This window comes from Vulpes vulpes, chromosome 4 (genome assembly GCF_048418805.1).
Source record: "Vulpes vulpes isolate BD-2025 chromosome 4, VulVul3, whole genome shotgun sequence".
Taxonomy (NCBI): domain Eukaryota; kingdom Metazoa; phylum Chordata; class Mammalia; order Carnivora; family Canidae; genus Vulpes; species Vulpes vulpes.
This window is the reverse complement of record NC_132783.1, coordinates 137,822,303-137,839,757: the sequence shown is the minus strand read 5'-3', so window position 1 is coordinate 137,839,757 and position 17,455 is coordinate 137,822,303. Positions and strand designations below refer to the sequence as shown.

Here is a 17,455-nt window from a genome sequence, read left to right as displayed (position 1 = left end):
CTTAAGCTTTGCAACGTTGAATTTTTCTGGTTCTCCCAGAGCCTGTCATTATCCGTATTTATCTGACTTTTTCTGGCTCTGAAAATATATGCATTCCTTAGTTTCTGTCTTAGAGTCCTCTTTTGTTGTCTTTTTTTGTGTTATTTTCTCCTGTCATCTCTCCCTATACTTGTTGCCCTGTAATTTAAATCTTGTCAGTGTCATCAAACACTATAGTTACCTGAGTCTCTCTAAAGGAGCAGGCTTACTCATAAGATTCAAGACCAAATAAAAAATAAATTAAAAAAAAATTCAAGACCACGTCCTGTTGGACTATTTCTCTGGAAATTAAAACTGGATCTCTCCAAATTTAAATTGATTATAAATTAAAATCCTTGAGAAGATTAATTACTTGAATTATGTTTCCTCAGAAAGAGTAATTATGAATGTGTTCATTTAATTTGTATGAAGTATATTCCAGGCACTGTTTTAGGCACTGTGCATATAGCAGTGAACCACATGTGTGCCAATGCCTGCTAAACTCCACTAGGGAGAAACAGCAAGAGGTACACACATCCTATTTTACATTACATCCATACTTTTCAAATGCTATTTTTTAAATTTCATACGGCCTTTATTTTACTTTCCATTAGATACAAATTATAGACCCACTGTGAACCATGAACTAGGCAATACATTATATCTGAGATAAAAAGAGCATTAATTTAATAGATTTACATTTGAATGGAATGCTGGGAGTTCACACAAAGGAAATATAAAATTATATCATTAGCATATGTACAGAAGTATGTTCAGGAAAGAGAAGAAACCTGGAGAAATTTGAGGGAAATTTTTCTGGAATTGATGTATGAGGTGAGTTTTGATAGATGAATATGTGTTATATTAAGTACACAACAAATCACAGAGGTAGGAGGTGGGTTAGGACACTTAAAAAAAAGGGGCACCTGGGTGGCTCAGTGGTTGAGCGTCTGCTTTGGCTCCAGTTATGATCCTGGGGTCCTGGTGTAGAGTTCCCCATTGGGCTCCTCGCAGGGAGCCTGCTTATCCCTCTACCTATGTCTCTGCCTCTCTCTTTCATCTCTCATGAATCATAAATAAAATCTTTAAAAAAAAAGGATAACACTTAAAAAAGAATAAACCATTTATAAAATGCCAGAGGTATCAGAACATGACATGATCTGAAGACAGTAACCGTTTCCATGGTCAGGGCCCTAACCTTTGGCAGGGGTAGTGGCTAAAATTTAAAGAGAGTGATGGGGCCAAGTCTGGACAGGTTTTCACGCCACGCGAATTAGAAGTGTTAGTACTTTGCCTTACTATAATAGCAAAACATGAAGAAGATAAAGAATTGAGATATTAGACGAGTATGTAAACCAAAGTAAATACAAAGACCACATCTGTCCTCAACTCATTGACCTGAAACACAGTCTAATATGTCACAGGTATCCATATGCAACTATTAACTGATGTTGTTTACCTTCCTTAAACTTAAAATCTCTTGCACCTAAATATTTTTTTTTTTGTTTACAAATCTATCTCAGATAGCTTCTCTTATCATTATATATAGTTTCATGTACTCATTTTTCACAGTGAAGGAATTGTTTATTCTCGGTTAAGTAATCTTCAACAGACGGATATTTAGTTTGGTTCCTTTGTTGTTGTCACTGGTTATTATATCAAGTGCTATAATGACTACTCTGGTCCATATTTATCTTCATATATCTCTAAGAAGATATCTCCTGGGCAAATTTGTAGTGGGGCAATTGCTGTATCAACTATTTACTATTATTTTATTTTTATGTTGGTTTTTGGATACTTGTAGCTACAACGTACTTCAAAACCCCTTGCCAAGTATCAGGCTTTTTTATTTTTTTAAGGCTCTTTGAAGAACTGCATTTCATTATTTTGATATTATTTCTACTATCGCGGGTGAAGAATCTGTTTTAACGTTAATTGGCCAGAAAAATATTTTCAGAATGACAATTATTTAAAATTTTTGAAATATCATTTTCATGATTCAACATATATTTTCATGTAACATTGCCAATTTTTCATATGCAATTTGACAACTTTGGATATATAACCTCATCTTTCTTTTTTTTTAATAAATTTATTTTTTATTGGTGTCCAATTTACCAACATACAGAATAACACCCAGGGCTCATCCCGTCAAGTGCCCCCCTCAGTGCCCGTCACCCATTCTCCCCCACCCCCCGCCCTCCTCCCCTTCCACCACCCCTAGTTCGTTTCCCAGACTTAGGAGTCTTCATGTGCTGTCTCCCTTTCTGATATTTCCTACCCATTTCTTCACCCTTCCCTTCTATTCCCTTTCACTATTATTTATATTCCCCAAATGAATGAGACCATATAATGTTTGTCCTTCTCCCATTGACTTAACTTCACTCAGCATAATACCCTCCAGTTCCATCCACGTTGAAGCAAATGGTAGGTATTTGTCATTTCTAATGGCTGAGGAATATTCCATTGTATACATAAACCACATCTTCTTTATCCATCATCTTTCGATGGACACCGAGGCTCCTTCCACAGTTTGGCTATTGTGGACATTGCTGCTGTGAACATCGGGGTGCAGGTGTCCCGGCGTTTCCTTGCATCTGAATCTTTGGGGTAAATCCCCAACAGTGCAATTGCTGGGTCGTGGGGCAGGTCTATTTTTAACTCTTTGAGGAACCTGCACACAGTTTTCCAGAGTGGCTGCACCAGTTCACATTCTCACCAACAGTGTAAAAGGGTTCCCTTTTCTCCGCATCCTAACCTCATCTTTCTAAACCTCCTTTTACTCATGTAACATCAGAGTTGAAGGTGGTTAAAATCTTTTTTTTAAAGTTCTAGAATTTTATTTAAACACCTAAATAAGATAATGCCATGGGAATTAAGAAACTTTTTTGGAATATATTTTAAGACACAACTGATTTTTGAAAACAAATATACAAGAGACAATGAACAAAATTGTGTCCTCTTGGGAAACATATCTTATAGTCTGCAATGAAAATGGTTATAAATTAGCATCAGGTAAAGACAAAGCTAATGAAAACCAATGTCTTTTTGGTCTATTTCACATGCTGTCTTCTTTCTTAAGAAACCTTAAGTAAAAATTTTACACTGAAATATCAGTGTAATAAGTTAGTGTGAAAAAATAGCTTTTTCTTTGTATGTATGTTCCTACTCCTGTGGCTGCTGGACTATGTGATTCTTGTAAACATTCACTGTAAGCCTGAGATGTCCTAGCATAGTGTCTAAAACTAACAGATATCAATACATAGTTGTAGAGTTCAATTGGGCTGTGTTGATACTTTAAAAATTCAAAATCTCCTTTGCAAAAAAAAAAATCTCCTTTGCTTGATACCTATAGTTATTTCTTTTAATTCTATTTCCCTTGTTTTATTTTTGATATCAAGAACCCTAGACTTTTATTTTTCTCTGTCTGTTGATTTCACTAGTAGATTGAAAAGGAAATTATATACATGTAATTTGTACGTATGCATGTATATGTATATACTTTTTTCAAAGTATGTCATATGAGTTTCAAAATTTTTCCATAAAAACCAATTTTAAATTATTGAAAATTTCTAATGATACTTTTTGCATTTTTTAATTAAAATAAATTTTAAAATGTAGTAAATTTTGAATTCTAATAATTCAAGTGATGTTAGGTTTTTGTTTTTGTGCAGGAGTCACAAAGCTAAATAGTCTTTTTTCTTTATACTATAGTTTAAATTATAGTTACTGACCATTTAAGTTTTTAATTGATTAATTAAACTTTTTCAAATAGCTGAGTGAAGAAATGATCGTTAAACACACTGCTTTAACAGTTAAACAAATCCTTATCAATTTATTTATTGTTTTTCTAACAACTCACCTAACCTTATAAATATGTGAAGAGAAATAACCTCAACAACCTTAATATATGTACACACACGATGTATGTAGTTCCATATTCATATAAATTGTTTTCTCAATATTGCATTGCTTGGATATTCATTACCAAGCTTTGTTCTTCACGTTACATCATACTTACCATGCTTGTTAATCTAACATAAATATAAGAAATAACTAAATCATTGTAACAACCCCAAAGAGGTGTGATAGAATAATTGAGTGCATCCTGAAATTTTTTGCATTAGTATCGAGAACCTTCATTTCTTTGCCTTCACTCAATTTTCTTTCCCTTGATTTACATAGACTAGATCTTATTTATTTGAGAAAAAACTCATTTTGCAAATTTGACCTTGTCTTGTATACATGTAAATAAGATGATTTTTCTCATAAATGTTGCAAGTCCCACAGCGATTCAAATGTCTAGTGTGAATATAATAAAAACAGTCCTGAGATCTTTACATATAATTCAAATTGAATACCAACATAAACTTTCATTTCCTTTAAACTTTCTGATCCATAGCGGGGAAAAGAATGTTAGCAGTAAAAGCCTCAGAAATGCTTCTGACATAGAAGAGGCCATTCTTATCACAATTCACACATTTCAGCTACCTTTTATTCTACTGAAGTTCCTTTTGACATAAATGCAAACTCTGCTTCTTTTCAGCTTTATGCAAAGCTAAAATGGGAGCCTCTATTTCTAGCCTTGACCACAAAGTCAGAAAAGAGAATGTGTACTGTATGATTCCGGCATTATTCACCATGAAAATGGTCAAGCTAAAGCACATATTACCAGGAGTGAAATGACATGAGAGAAAATTAGGATTCACTCATTGGTCATATTATATCTCATAGAATACAAATGAAGGTTATTGCCTTGAACACATCATTTTCAAGAGGCAATTATTATACTCTGGGGAGTGCTAACTACAGCAATGCATTATCACTCCCACTATTTCATTCCAACTTCAGAGAAATACCTGTTCAGTAGGAACAACTTTAAATGGTACTATCCAGTGTGCTCTCAATGTACACAATTTATTAAATATAAGCCAAAAAGAAGGGAGTTTAGAGTGAATCATTTTCGTGCAACTTATTATTATTTGTATATGTTGCTAAAATAAACTAATGCCTGAAATATACATTGACAACAGGATTTTCCTTAGGATATTTGCTCAAGAAGTTTAAAGTTTAGTCTCTTTACAGGGAAAGCTGTTCTTATTTCTCCAACAAATGTGTGTGTATGTGCGTGCATGCATGTGCACACGCACACCTGCATGCATCTGCCTAGGCTGAGCCAGGGCATTGGACTGTAATGGATTAAATAATTTTTCTTTTCATAGCCTGCACAAAAATCACTCAGAACATACTCGAGCACAAGCACTCATGTGCACACATGTGTGTGTACGCACACGGGGACACAACTGTGTGATTAGAAGATATAAAAACACTATAAAATATTGTGTAACAGGACTGAGAATAACATCCACTGGCTGGCAGATGGATAAACAGCTCATAAGAATGATCTCAACTGTAAACCTTTTAAATTTGAACAGGATTTTAATATGCAGAGAATAAAATGGAAGGTATATGTAAACTGTGGAGATGTGGGGATTAAATGGTAAATATGGTATGATTATGCAGTAAAAAATGCCGAATGCCCTATTGTTAACAGTTTTAAAATAACAGTAGTCTCAACATATTTGAGTTTTTCCCTAGGCAAGCACCATTAAAAATGTTTGAAGAGGATAACGTGATTTAGAAGAAGTACTCTCATAGAGTACATAAAGGTAATTTGAAAGACAAAATGAAAATCAGAGGAAATAGGACCAGTTAGAGATGTACTATTAGAAAGCTGATGAGAGACACTGAGAGTCTACTTGGGGCAGAAACAGATACATCACCACACTTAGGAGATGGGAAGATAAATTAATAGAAACAGATCAATCACAGAAGAGGAATAAACTCACGGATTTGTTTTTCTTGAATCTGTTTTGTATATTAGATGCTTTTTTGAGGCCGTGGCAGGCTAAATACTAAAAGCATCTTTATCAGGACTTACAACATATGGTCACACATTTAAAAAATGTCTCCTGGTTCTGCACTTTTGTTGCAGGTTGTAGGCAGGAGGAAGAAACTAAGGAGTGAGAATGATGATTCTTAATCTTAGGATTGCTAACTGCAGCAAGGTAATAGTAACCTTATATTTTTATCCAACTTCAAAATGACACCTGGTCATGAGATGGGCTTTAAATTGATTACTGAATGTGCTCTCTATATTAGCTCTACACTGTGGTTTCGGTTAACGGCTTAAGAATTTAGAAAACCTAAGCTACCCATGGTCTGTAACCTATAAAATGTTGTGCTAGGTATCTGATTACATCAATTTATCATTTGTTTTTGTTCTTTAGCTCGCAATCACTTTTGTTTGTTTGTTTGTTTGTTTGTTTCACAATCACTTTTATGGCAACTATTTTATCTCATATTCTTTTACTGAAGAAAGTTCCTGAAGATTAGCAGTGCAAGCCATTTTAACTGTTGACATCCAGCTCAGAGTGAATTTAAATTTATCACAAGTATATAATTATAGAGCATTATCCATCAATTTCAACCTCTTCCATAATTTAAGCTTTTCAAGTGACCCTAACAAGAAGTTTCACCAATTTGAGTATCTGTCTCTCTACCCTAATAGGATAGAGGAAACATATGTTAATGAATATTTCTTTGAATGGGTTTTGTTTCATTTTATATTGTGATCTAATTTTTTACTATAATATCATTAATGAATTTAAGGTCCAAAACAATGTTTATAATGCATTTTTATAATTTAAAATATATTGAAAAATCAACCAAATAATGTATAATGTTTATATTATTTAATATGGCTCAATTTTACCTCATTACCTTACATAATATATTTTAAAACCTAATTCATTCTCTTTTTTGCTTCATTTTGTTAAGATCATGTCTTCATGTTAAGGTCATATTTAGTGAGCAAAATGATGATTTTTGTACTTATGAAGACAAATAAATAGGCATGAGATATAACTTGTCCCTTTTGCAAATTTCCACTAAAAACAGTTCAGTGAGTTTGGAAAATATCTGCCGGTTTAGTTTAGCTCTGTCTTGTGCTTGATGAGTGCAATGATAACAATAATGATAATAATATCATAGTCTTGTGCTCAAAAACCTGGATTAAAATCAACATTGAATTGAGTGTTAAAATGTCCCAGGCACTGAACTATTAAAAAAAAATCTGTATTTTAAAGAATAATCTGAATAGGTATAATAGAAGTGTTTTTATAAAATGCAGTAAAAACAAAGGGTGATTTTTATTTCACATAATTCTGTTATATATAGAGAGGAGTAAAAGATTAGATAGGTCAAAGATAAAGACTAGTTAGTGACAGCTGAGTTCTTGCCTTCACACTCTCACTGATATATTGATGGAATAAGTGGGAATGTTCAACTGCGCCAGGGGGGAAGGGGTACTAATCACTGATTTCACAGGGTGTTTGAGATGCTGTAACTGGAAGAGCAGAAGTATAACCCTAAAACAAACTTGCTGGTCCAGACAATAAATGATTAGAAAATGTGTACAAATGGCCACTGCAGTGTTTCATGTAAGTGATGAATCACTAAATTCTACTCCTGGAACTAATATTACACTATATGTTAATTAAAATTCAAACAAAAACTTGAAATACATACTAAAAAAAAAAAAAAAACCAACCCAAAAACCAAAACCAATAATGGCCACTGCAGATGTTCATTTGAAGGTCGGGGTTTTTTTTGGCAAGAAGTAAATAGTGGACCACCGTATTTCTTATTAAGCTAGAAAATCTCCACATACCAATGATTTATCCTTTAGAGTGACGTATCACAGCAAGGAATCAATTCACAGTATTACCTATGATAAAACATAATCTGAAAGTTCTACCTAATATTATAAAACAAGAAATAGAAAAAATAAGTGTATCTTCTTTTGAATAGACACATTGGGAAAATATTATCTTACAATATTATGAGCCTTAGTGGTACATGAATCCTGCATTCACATTATGGAGTGTTTCTCAAAAGCAATCTTGATATTTAGCAGCACTGGACAAATATACCCACTAGAATAATCATGAAAACATGATCAAAACAGGTATGCAGGCAGACAGCCAAAAGTGATGACCAATCATAAGAGAAGTACTGCAAAGGATATGACCTTGAGTTACGCTTTTTGTGGCCTATTCCATTATCAGACTCTTTCTCTGATGGTACTTTCCAGTTATGGGGTTTGTGACCATATATTTAGAGCCCAGGCAGAGAAGCAGTATTATTTGGATGAGAAGACAGTGGGCAAAGTTTGGGTTTGCCAGAAGAGCTAAAAATTGGAGAGCACAATCTTACTGAGGGATCACAGAGAGTGGAGCCCTAGGTCTCTCTGCTAACATCTCCAACTTGATGTTTAACTTTATAGGCTCAAGATCCAACTCCAAAATACTTAGTAAAACATGTCAGCAAGAGGGCCAAGAAACTGAACAGATCCCATCAGTAGGAAACAGAAATTATCTTTCAGTTATTGCCAACTTACTGTGTGTTTGCAAATACTTGAAACCTTCTGTAGAGCTCATGAAGGGACAAGTCCTGAAAGTAATGACAGTGCTGAAATAGTTCTGCTATACATGAAATCTGTACAAGCAGAAAGAGTGACAAAACAAAGTGGCCATATTGATCATTAGGAAATCCTGCTGAATGGTGTATTGAAGTTCTTTGAACAGGGATGCTTGGGTGGCTCAACGGTTGACCATCTGCCGTCAGCTCAGGCCATCATCTCTGGGTCCAGGATCAAGTCCCGCATCAGGGTCCCTGAGAGGAGCCTGCTTCTTCCTCTGCCTATGTCTCTGCGTCTTTCTCTGTCTCTCACGAATAAGTAAATAAAATCTTTAAAATAAAAAGCTCTTTGAACAATTTGAGTGACCCTCTGAAAGTTTAAAATTATTTCAAAATAGACTTAAATACACAGGGATGTGGATTGGGATGGTATTTAATCTTTAGATGAAATTTTAGTCTTCTAACCCCAAGGCATGTTATATTTTTCCAGGTAAGTCTCCTTCAGTGTTTCTAGCATCCGTAGTTCATCCTGAATCTGTGAGAGTTCCAGTCTGTTCACTTCATCACTTCCCCTTGGGACTTTCTTTTTACTCCTAGACATTCTGATGTGTAAGTGGTTTAAATCCACATTTCCTAGTTACTTGAGCACCTTGTTATACATACACTTATTGGCCACTTCAGTATCAATAGTGAAATAATTATTCAATCATTATGCTCATTTTTATATTTGCCCACTCATCTTTTCCTTATTGGTTGACATACTTCTGTAGGTATATAATATTCGTAATACCTATTATGGCATGTGGTATATGTATTAAAATTACCTCTCTTAATATGTAGACATTTATCAACTCATACATCCAAATTAATATATCAGCATCTATAACCTAAGAACATGACAATTGTCCAAATAATTATGATATAATTATAAAATTAAAGAAATTTAATAATATATTTAACATTAAAATAAATAGGCCCTCTTCAAAAATGCCTATAGTTCTAATAACTAATTTATGATAATATTGCTACCAACATTCAGCATTCGATCCCAGGTCACACATTTCCTCAAACAGATATGTCATGTTAGTCTCTTAATTCTGAAACAGTTCATGAGTCTAGTGGAAATTGAAAAGCTAAGTTTAAAGGTTTATAAAAATGCAAAGGACCTCTTAAGAGGAACATGGTTTAAATGACTGATTAAAAGATAAAACAGTCATGCTTCATAATTACCATAACCTGGCATTAACATAAGGATAAACAAAAAGATCAACAAAAACATGCATATATTAATAGCCACATGAATTACACAAAAAGTGGCCATTAGAATTAGATACAGAAATGATCTTTAAAAACACAAAGCTGGAGCAAATCTAGGTCTCTATGTGTTCTATGATCTCTACTTTACATCTAGTCCACAAAGGAATTAAATTGGCTTACATAGTAGATAAAACAATGATGTTTCCAGAAGAAAGCAAAAGATATTATCTTAATGATAGGCAAATGTCTCTTCAATCTCTTCAATAGGACACCAAAACTAACAAACTCAAAGGAAGAAATTGATTAGTTGAACCAAATTAAAAGTAAGAAACTTTTTTCATTTGGGGACACCTGGGTGGCTCGGTGGTTGAGTGTCTGCCTCTGGCTCCGGGAGTGATCCTGGAGTCCTGAGATAGAGTCCCACACTGGACTCCCATAGGGAGCCTGCTTTTCTCTCTGCCTGTGTCTCTGCCTCTCTCTCTGTGTGTCTTTCATGAATAAATAAATAAAATCTTAAGGATGAAAGGAACTTTCTTTATTAAAAGGCACTATGATGGTAGTGAAGTTAGCTGAAATTAGGAGAAAATAATTTCAGTATCTCCTGAAAAAATGACTTGTATATATACAAACTTTTATAAAGTGGCAAGGCAAAGTTAGATAGCAATAAAAGCATAAGTAAATATATGGAACAAATGGAACATTCACAAATTTCTGAGGAAGTATATGTTTGTTCAATATTTTGAAAACATTTTATGAGCATCTACTAAAGATAAATCTATGCCCACTCTGGGATTCAGGAATCTCACTCTTAAAAATATACCCAAAGAGGGATCCCTGGGTGGTGCAGCGGTTTGGCGCCTGCCTTTGGCCCAGGGCGCGATCCTGGAGACCCGGGATCGAATCCCACATCAGGCTCCCGGTGCATGGAGCTTGCTTCTCCCTCTGCCTGTGTCTCTGCCTCTCTCTCTCTCTCTGTGACTATCATAAATAAGTAAAAATTAAAAAAAAAATTAAAAATATACCCAAAGAAAATGAATCCACATGTAACAATAAAAATATGTAAGAATCTTTATAGATTCTTATATAGATTCTTATATATATCTATATAAATCACATCTAGTTAGAAGCTCATCAATCATTTATCAATAGAATAATTTTGGCATATTTAAACAATGGCGTAATGTACAGCCATTGAAAGTTAATCCTACATATAATGTCATACTTGAACCTGTCCTGCATAAAGTTGAAATATAAAAGCCAGGCATACTGTGTAATCCCATGCATATAAAACTCAACTACTTGCAAACTTATCAATAGGAATTGGAGTCAGCAAAGCAGTAATCTTTGAGAAAGCATTGATTAGCAAAAACTGAATGAAAAAGTATCTTCTCACACGCCCCAAATTTTTTTATATTGTGATTTTGGTCATATTAACATATATAAATAGAAATGGTAAATAGGTAAATAAAAATTTCACTGACCTGTATATTTACACACATTAGTTTGTACATGTACATCTTAAACAAACCAAGTTGGCAACACATACCCATACAAACACACATGCATTCATTAAAATCCTTATCTATTGATGCAGAATTATTTGTTTACAGTCATTATTTATTGCTTGTAATGGGGTTCTTCATAATGTTATTTTCTATTTGACACAATATTACATAGCAATTAAGAACTATTTCTAGAAAATCATTTTAGGACATCAAATATGCTCACATTTTAATCTTAGGAACGCTCCACTATCTGCATGCATTTATCCTCTCTGTGTACACTTTTTTCTTTAGAAAGGAGACCATTTTATCATTGATCAACTCTAGTTTTAAAGTTATTCACAATTTTCTAACTGCACTTTTTGCACTGTCATTCCAAACCTTAACATTCTGTATTATTGCTTTTTGACTTAGGACTTACAGAGAATAGCAAAGGACATGGTGATAATGGCTGAGTGATCCAAGGCAAAGAGAGTAAAATTAGCGGGCAAAAGCTGGAGAACAAATACGTAACAGCAATTTCCTGATATCTCTAAGAGTTATTTTTAAATTTAAACCCTCTTGACTTTCTTTCAATTTCTCTAAAGCTTCAAATAAATGGTCAAAAAATAATCTCTATGAAATTAATTCTAAATGTTATTAGTTTTCATAATCGATCGCCCTGTCACTGTTTTCTTGAACTTGATGGAACTGTGAATGTGACAACGTTTCAGTACATTAAAAAATATTATTGAAGTATAGTTAACATACAATGCCATATTAGTTTCAGATGCACAATATGGTGATTTGACAATTCTGCACATCACTCAGTACTCACCATGGTAAGTGTAGTCACCATCTGACACCATAAAACTTTAATATGTTATTGACTACATTCCCTATGCTGTATTTGTTATCTCCATGACTTGTTTTGTGAGTAGAAAATTGTACTTCAACCATTTTGTTCATTCCTTCCCTCTTCCCCTCTGTATTTAATAACCTATTGTTTGTTTTGTTTTGTTTGTTTCACATCTAAGGGAAGTCATATGGTATTTGCCTTTCTCTATTTCACTTAACATAATACCATCTAGGTCTATCCTTGTTGTTACAAATGGCAAGATTTCATTTTTTATGGCTGAATAATATTTCATTGTGTATATAGACCACATCTTCTTTTTTTTTTTTTTTTTTAGACCACATCTTCTTTATCCATTCATCCTTCAGTGGATACTTTTAGAACTAATGAATTCAGTAAAGTTGCAGGACACAGACTTAAAACACAGAAATCTGTTGCATTTCTATATATCAATAACAAAGTAGCAGAGAGAGAAATTAAGAAAAGGATCCCATTTACACTTGCACCACAAAAACCCCCCACAAAAAACAACTACCTAAGAATAAATTTAACCAGGGAGTGAAAAACCTAAAGTCTGAAAACTAAGACACCAATGAAAGAAATTGAAGATGACACAAATAAATGAGAAGATGTGTGATGCTCATGGATTGAAAGAATTAATATTATTAAGTTGTCCATACTATCCAAAGCTATCTACAGATTCAGTGCAATCCCTATCAAAATACCAATAGAATTTTTTCACAGAACTAAAACAAATAATCCTAAATTTTTAAGAAACCACCAAAGACTTTCAGTAGCCAAAGCAGTCTTGAGAAAGAAGGATGAAGCTGGAGGTGTAAGAATCCCAGATTTCAAGATATGCTAAAAAGTTATAGTTATCAGAACAGTATGGAAAAGTACAAAAATATACACATAGATCAACATAACAGGATAGAGAACCCACAAATAAATCCATGCTTAACTGGTCAATTAATCCACAACAAAGGAGGCAAGAATATACAATGGGTAAAAGACAAATCTTTTCAATAAATGATGTTGGGAAACTGGACAGCTAAATGCAAAAGAATGAAACTGGGCCATTTTCTTATACCATACACACACAAAAAAAGCCCTAAAAATAGATTAAAGACCTAAATGTGGGACCTGAAAACATAAGTCTCCTAAAACAAAACCGGGCAGTAATCACTTGACTATTGGCCTTAGTTGTTTCTCTTGAGGCAAGGGAAACAAAAACAAAAATAAACCTTGGGGCATCACATAAAAAAATAATACTTTTCTGACTAGAGCATTTTTTGTTAGTTCTTCCAAAACCAGTGACCAGACAAGGTACTTTGTGGACATAAAGGCTAGGCAGTGTCTAAGAGCATATTTACCCTTCTCATCTGTCTTTCTTCTTTGGGCTGGGGATGGTTGAAGATTTTAACTTCCAATTTGATCTTCCAATTTATCATGAGCAACACAAGTTGTTATTTGCTAATATTAGATTAACAGAAGTATGAAAAAAATTAAAATTTTCTTGTACTTCCAGTCTATAAAATTTGAAGATAGACACTGAAGTTTCTTGACTTAATTCAGAGCTGCCATTATAATGGATGTATGGGAAATACTGACATAACTTTGTATTTATGATTTTTCATTATATTCCTCTTAATGATTTCCCTAATATCATTACATAATAAAATTTCACGATTCCTTGGTTTGCATTTTTGAAGCAATACATGTATATTCATTTGTGTAAAAAATATATTTAGCCCATTGTAAATTATAATTTAAATTTATTTTAAAAATTAGTGTTTTTTAGGACAAATGGTCCTAAACAAAATAGTCTGCCTTGAAAATTCTAAAAGCCTACAGAGAATCAAAGTAGAATCTCATAATTTCACTTCCTGCTGGGACGAAAATCAACAATCTTCAGGGAAGAAAACAAAATCCAGAACCTTCACAATGTGTTACCCATAATACCCAGTATGTAATCTAAATTTTATAGAGTTTTAAAAAGCAGAAAAATATACCAAGAGGATAATCAATAGAAATAGATAAAAAATAACTCAGATGTTATATTTAACAGGCAAAGGCTTTAAAGATTACTATCTTAAGTATATTAAAGAATTTATAGGGCATACTAAAATAATGGTTGCGTATATAAGGGATTCCATAAATTATATGAAAAAATCTAACCTGCAGAAAAGGAAACCTAGGACTGGAAATAATAACTTCTGTAAAAAATATATATAACAGTGAATTGGACACAGAAACAATAAAAACAATAAATGTGATGACACTAAAAGCAAATTATCCAAATTAAAGCACAGATATAAAGATAGAGTGAAAAAATATATAGCAAGTCTCATTGATGTATAAGGTGATTTGTAGTGCCCTAATATATTTGTCTTTGGAGTTCGTCCTCCCACCAAGAAATAGAGCAGGCCATAAAAATAAAAATGAGTAGACAATTAAAAATTTTGATGCAAAAAGACCAACTGATCTAAAAACGCCAGTGAATTCCAAGCGGGTTAAACAAAGTACATCTAAAGGTATCTGGATAGCTTAATCAGCTAAGTGTCTGACTCTTGGTTTTGGCTCAGGTAATGATCTCAGGGTTGTAAAATCGAGCCCCATATCAGGTTTGTGCTCAGCACGGAGTCTACTTGAGATTCTTTCTCTCTCTCCTCCCTTGCCCTTCCCCCTGCTTACAGTAAATAAATACATAAATAAATAAATAAATAAATAAATAAATAAATAAATAATAAAATAAATCTTTAAAAACAAAACAAAACATACATCTACATATCAAAGTACAACTGATGTTGAAATGGACTGTCAGTGAGCAAAAGACACTGACAGAACCGTAAAGGCAACCAGAGACAAATACACATGACATATAGGGCAACGATGATAAGAATAATGACTGACTTCCTGCTAAGAGTAATAAAATCCACAATGTAATACAGCAAATATTTTAAGTGCGAAGAGATTAAAAAGCAAAACAAAACTCTCAGGTCAATCTATATTCCTATATCCAATTAAAATATTTTTTTTCAAAAATAGAAGTGAAATAATATTTTCTGATAGAAAGAAAAGCTGAAAATATTTGTTTCCATCAGATCACACTACAGGTTCTGCTAACAGAAGTATTCAGGTTCAAAGGAAATGACAGCAAATAGAAATTCAGATCAATATGAAAGAATAAAAAGCACTGACTAGAAATAGTAATTACATAATAAAACATAAGATTATATTTTCTTTTAAGTTTTTAATAAATAATGAAATGCTTAATTAAATATTAGCAACACCTGGTGCAGTTTATAATATATACAGAGGGAAAATATATGACAAATATAGAATAAAGACTGACAGAGCAAATAAAATTGTAAGATTATGGCATTGCAGGCTATAGTATATTTATTTCACTTGTATTATAATAAGTTAAAGATGAATTATAAAGAACAAATTCAGATACTTAAAAAAAAACACTCAATTGACCCAAAACCCAGTAGGAAAGGAAAAACCAATAAACCACCTCTGTTTACAAGAGCTGTGTTTTAATTAGAATTGTACAAAAAGGCTAAAAGCAAAAGAATATAAATGATAAAATGTACAAACATATTCATATATGAATTGTTGTGCCTAAGTCAGTATCAGGCAAAATAAGACCTCAAGGAAGTAGTATTATCAAAGATAAAACATGATATTTCATAAAAATAGAGCATCAATTAATCAGAAACAAATATAGTTGGCCATAGGTCTAATAACTGTGTAAAAATAAAGAAAGAAAACTTGATAGAGGTAAAGAGAGAAATTAAAAATGGAGCACTTTAATATTCTTCTTACAGTAAGAATTGGAATAAGGTGGATCAAACCTGTAACCATAGAAAATCGAATAATAACGTCATCAAGTTTACATAAGATTGAAGAATACTATATCTAGTAAGTACACAAAACACATTTTGCAAAATAGTATTTTAAATTGCATTTTTTCTAAACCCATTAACATGCGATAGCAATGGATCTTATTGTTTTTATTTTTTATTTTTTTTATCTTATTGTTTTTATAGAGGAAGATCAATAGAACATAAACTGTGGGAAAATCTTTTAATTTTTCAAGAAAAGCATTTGTTGTAGAAACCATTGAAGAAGCTGAAACTTTCACGAAATAGCCACCTACAAATATATCCCTTCCCATTTTAGGGGGAAAAAGGCCTCTTTTCCTTTAGATTTGCTGAGTCACTTATTCATTGATCTTGAACTCATTTTTGTGCCTCTATTAGCAGAGTTCTCAGTATGATGATTTATTGTAATCACATCCCTAAAAAATTCTGACTTTAAAATAAGTTATTTACTGAGGGAATTCCTCAAAGTGTGTATTCAATAGCATACCTAGACTGACCTCAATTACTGTATGAAATCAGTGTAAAAAAACTTGAACATCCTTTAGAATATTGTCCTAAGTCCTTTTCCATTAACAATACCAGCATAGCTATAAAACAATTAATATGAGTTATTAGAGTTTACTGTGGACAAATTACAAAATGTTTGCGTGATCCTAGTGCTAAATTAGGCTAAGTAGAATTTAGATATCAGGAATTCAGTCTGTTGGGTAACAAAAAAGTATCATTCTTCATCTAAATTGAGACTTCTATCAGGTCCTTCTCCAGCAGGTCAGCAATAATAGCATTTTGCTTATTATAGAAAGAGACTTTTCTGTCCACAATAAGTTATTTTTATCTATTTCTAAGATAGAGACCAGTTCATCTTATATATTCTTATTTTTAGGACTCAGCCTTGGTGTCCCACATTGTAGTTGTTCAATTTGTAAAACTAATTGAATAATAATACATAGGGCTAACATCCACATTAACATAGTCATAATTTTACAAATAAATATCCAACTTACTAATAGTGTCCTATATTGGCATATTTTGGAAGATAAGTGTTACAAATTTTCTGAAATGGAATAGGCTAATGCATACCCAGACCTTTAAAATCATTCATATTTTTGAATTTTGGAATTCCACTTCTAGTCACAAAATAGTCTAGGAAGTGTAATTTAAAAGACACTGAAAGTTAGCAGGTACCAGTTTTTCATCACAAAAGGGTGTGTGTGTGTGTGTGTGTGTGTAAAACCAGGCTAAATAGAAATTTTGGAAAATATATAAAATTAATTTAATTAAAAATTATATATGAGAGAAGCCTGGGTGGATCAATGGTTGAGCATCAGCCTTTGGCTCAGGTAATGATCCTAGGGTCCCGGGATCAAGTCCCACATTGGGCTCCTGCTTCTCCCTCTGCCTATGTCTTGCCTCTCTCTGTCTCTCTTCCTGTGTCTCTCATGAATAAATAAAATCTTTTAAAAAATTATATA

At 32.9% G+C, this 17,455-nt stretch overlaps 1 protein-coding gene across 2 annotated transcripts in view; it reads right to left on the bottom strand.

Moving 5' to 3' along the window:
* Positions 1 to 17,455, bottom strand: part of CDH9 (cadherin 9) — a 131,657-nt gene that overhangs the window by 58,502 nt on the left and 55,700 nt on the right. The gene's annotated exons all lie outside the window — the stretch shown is intronic.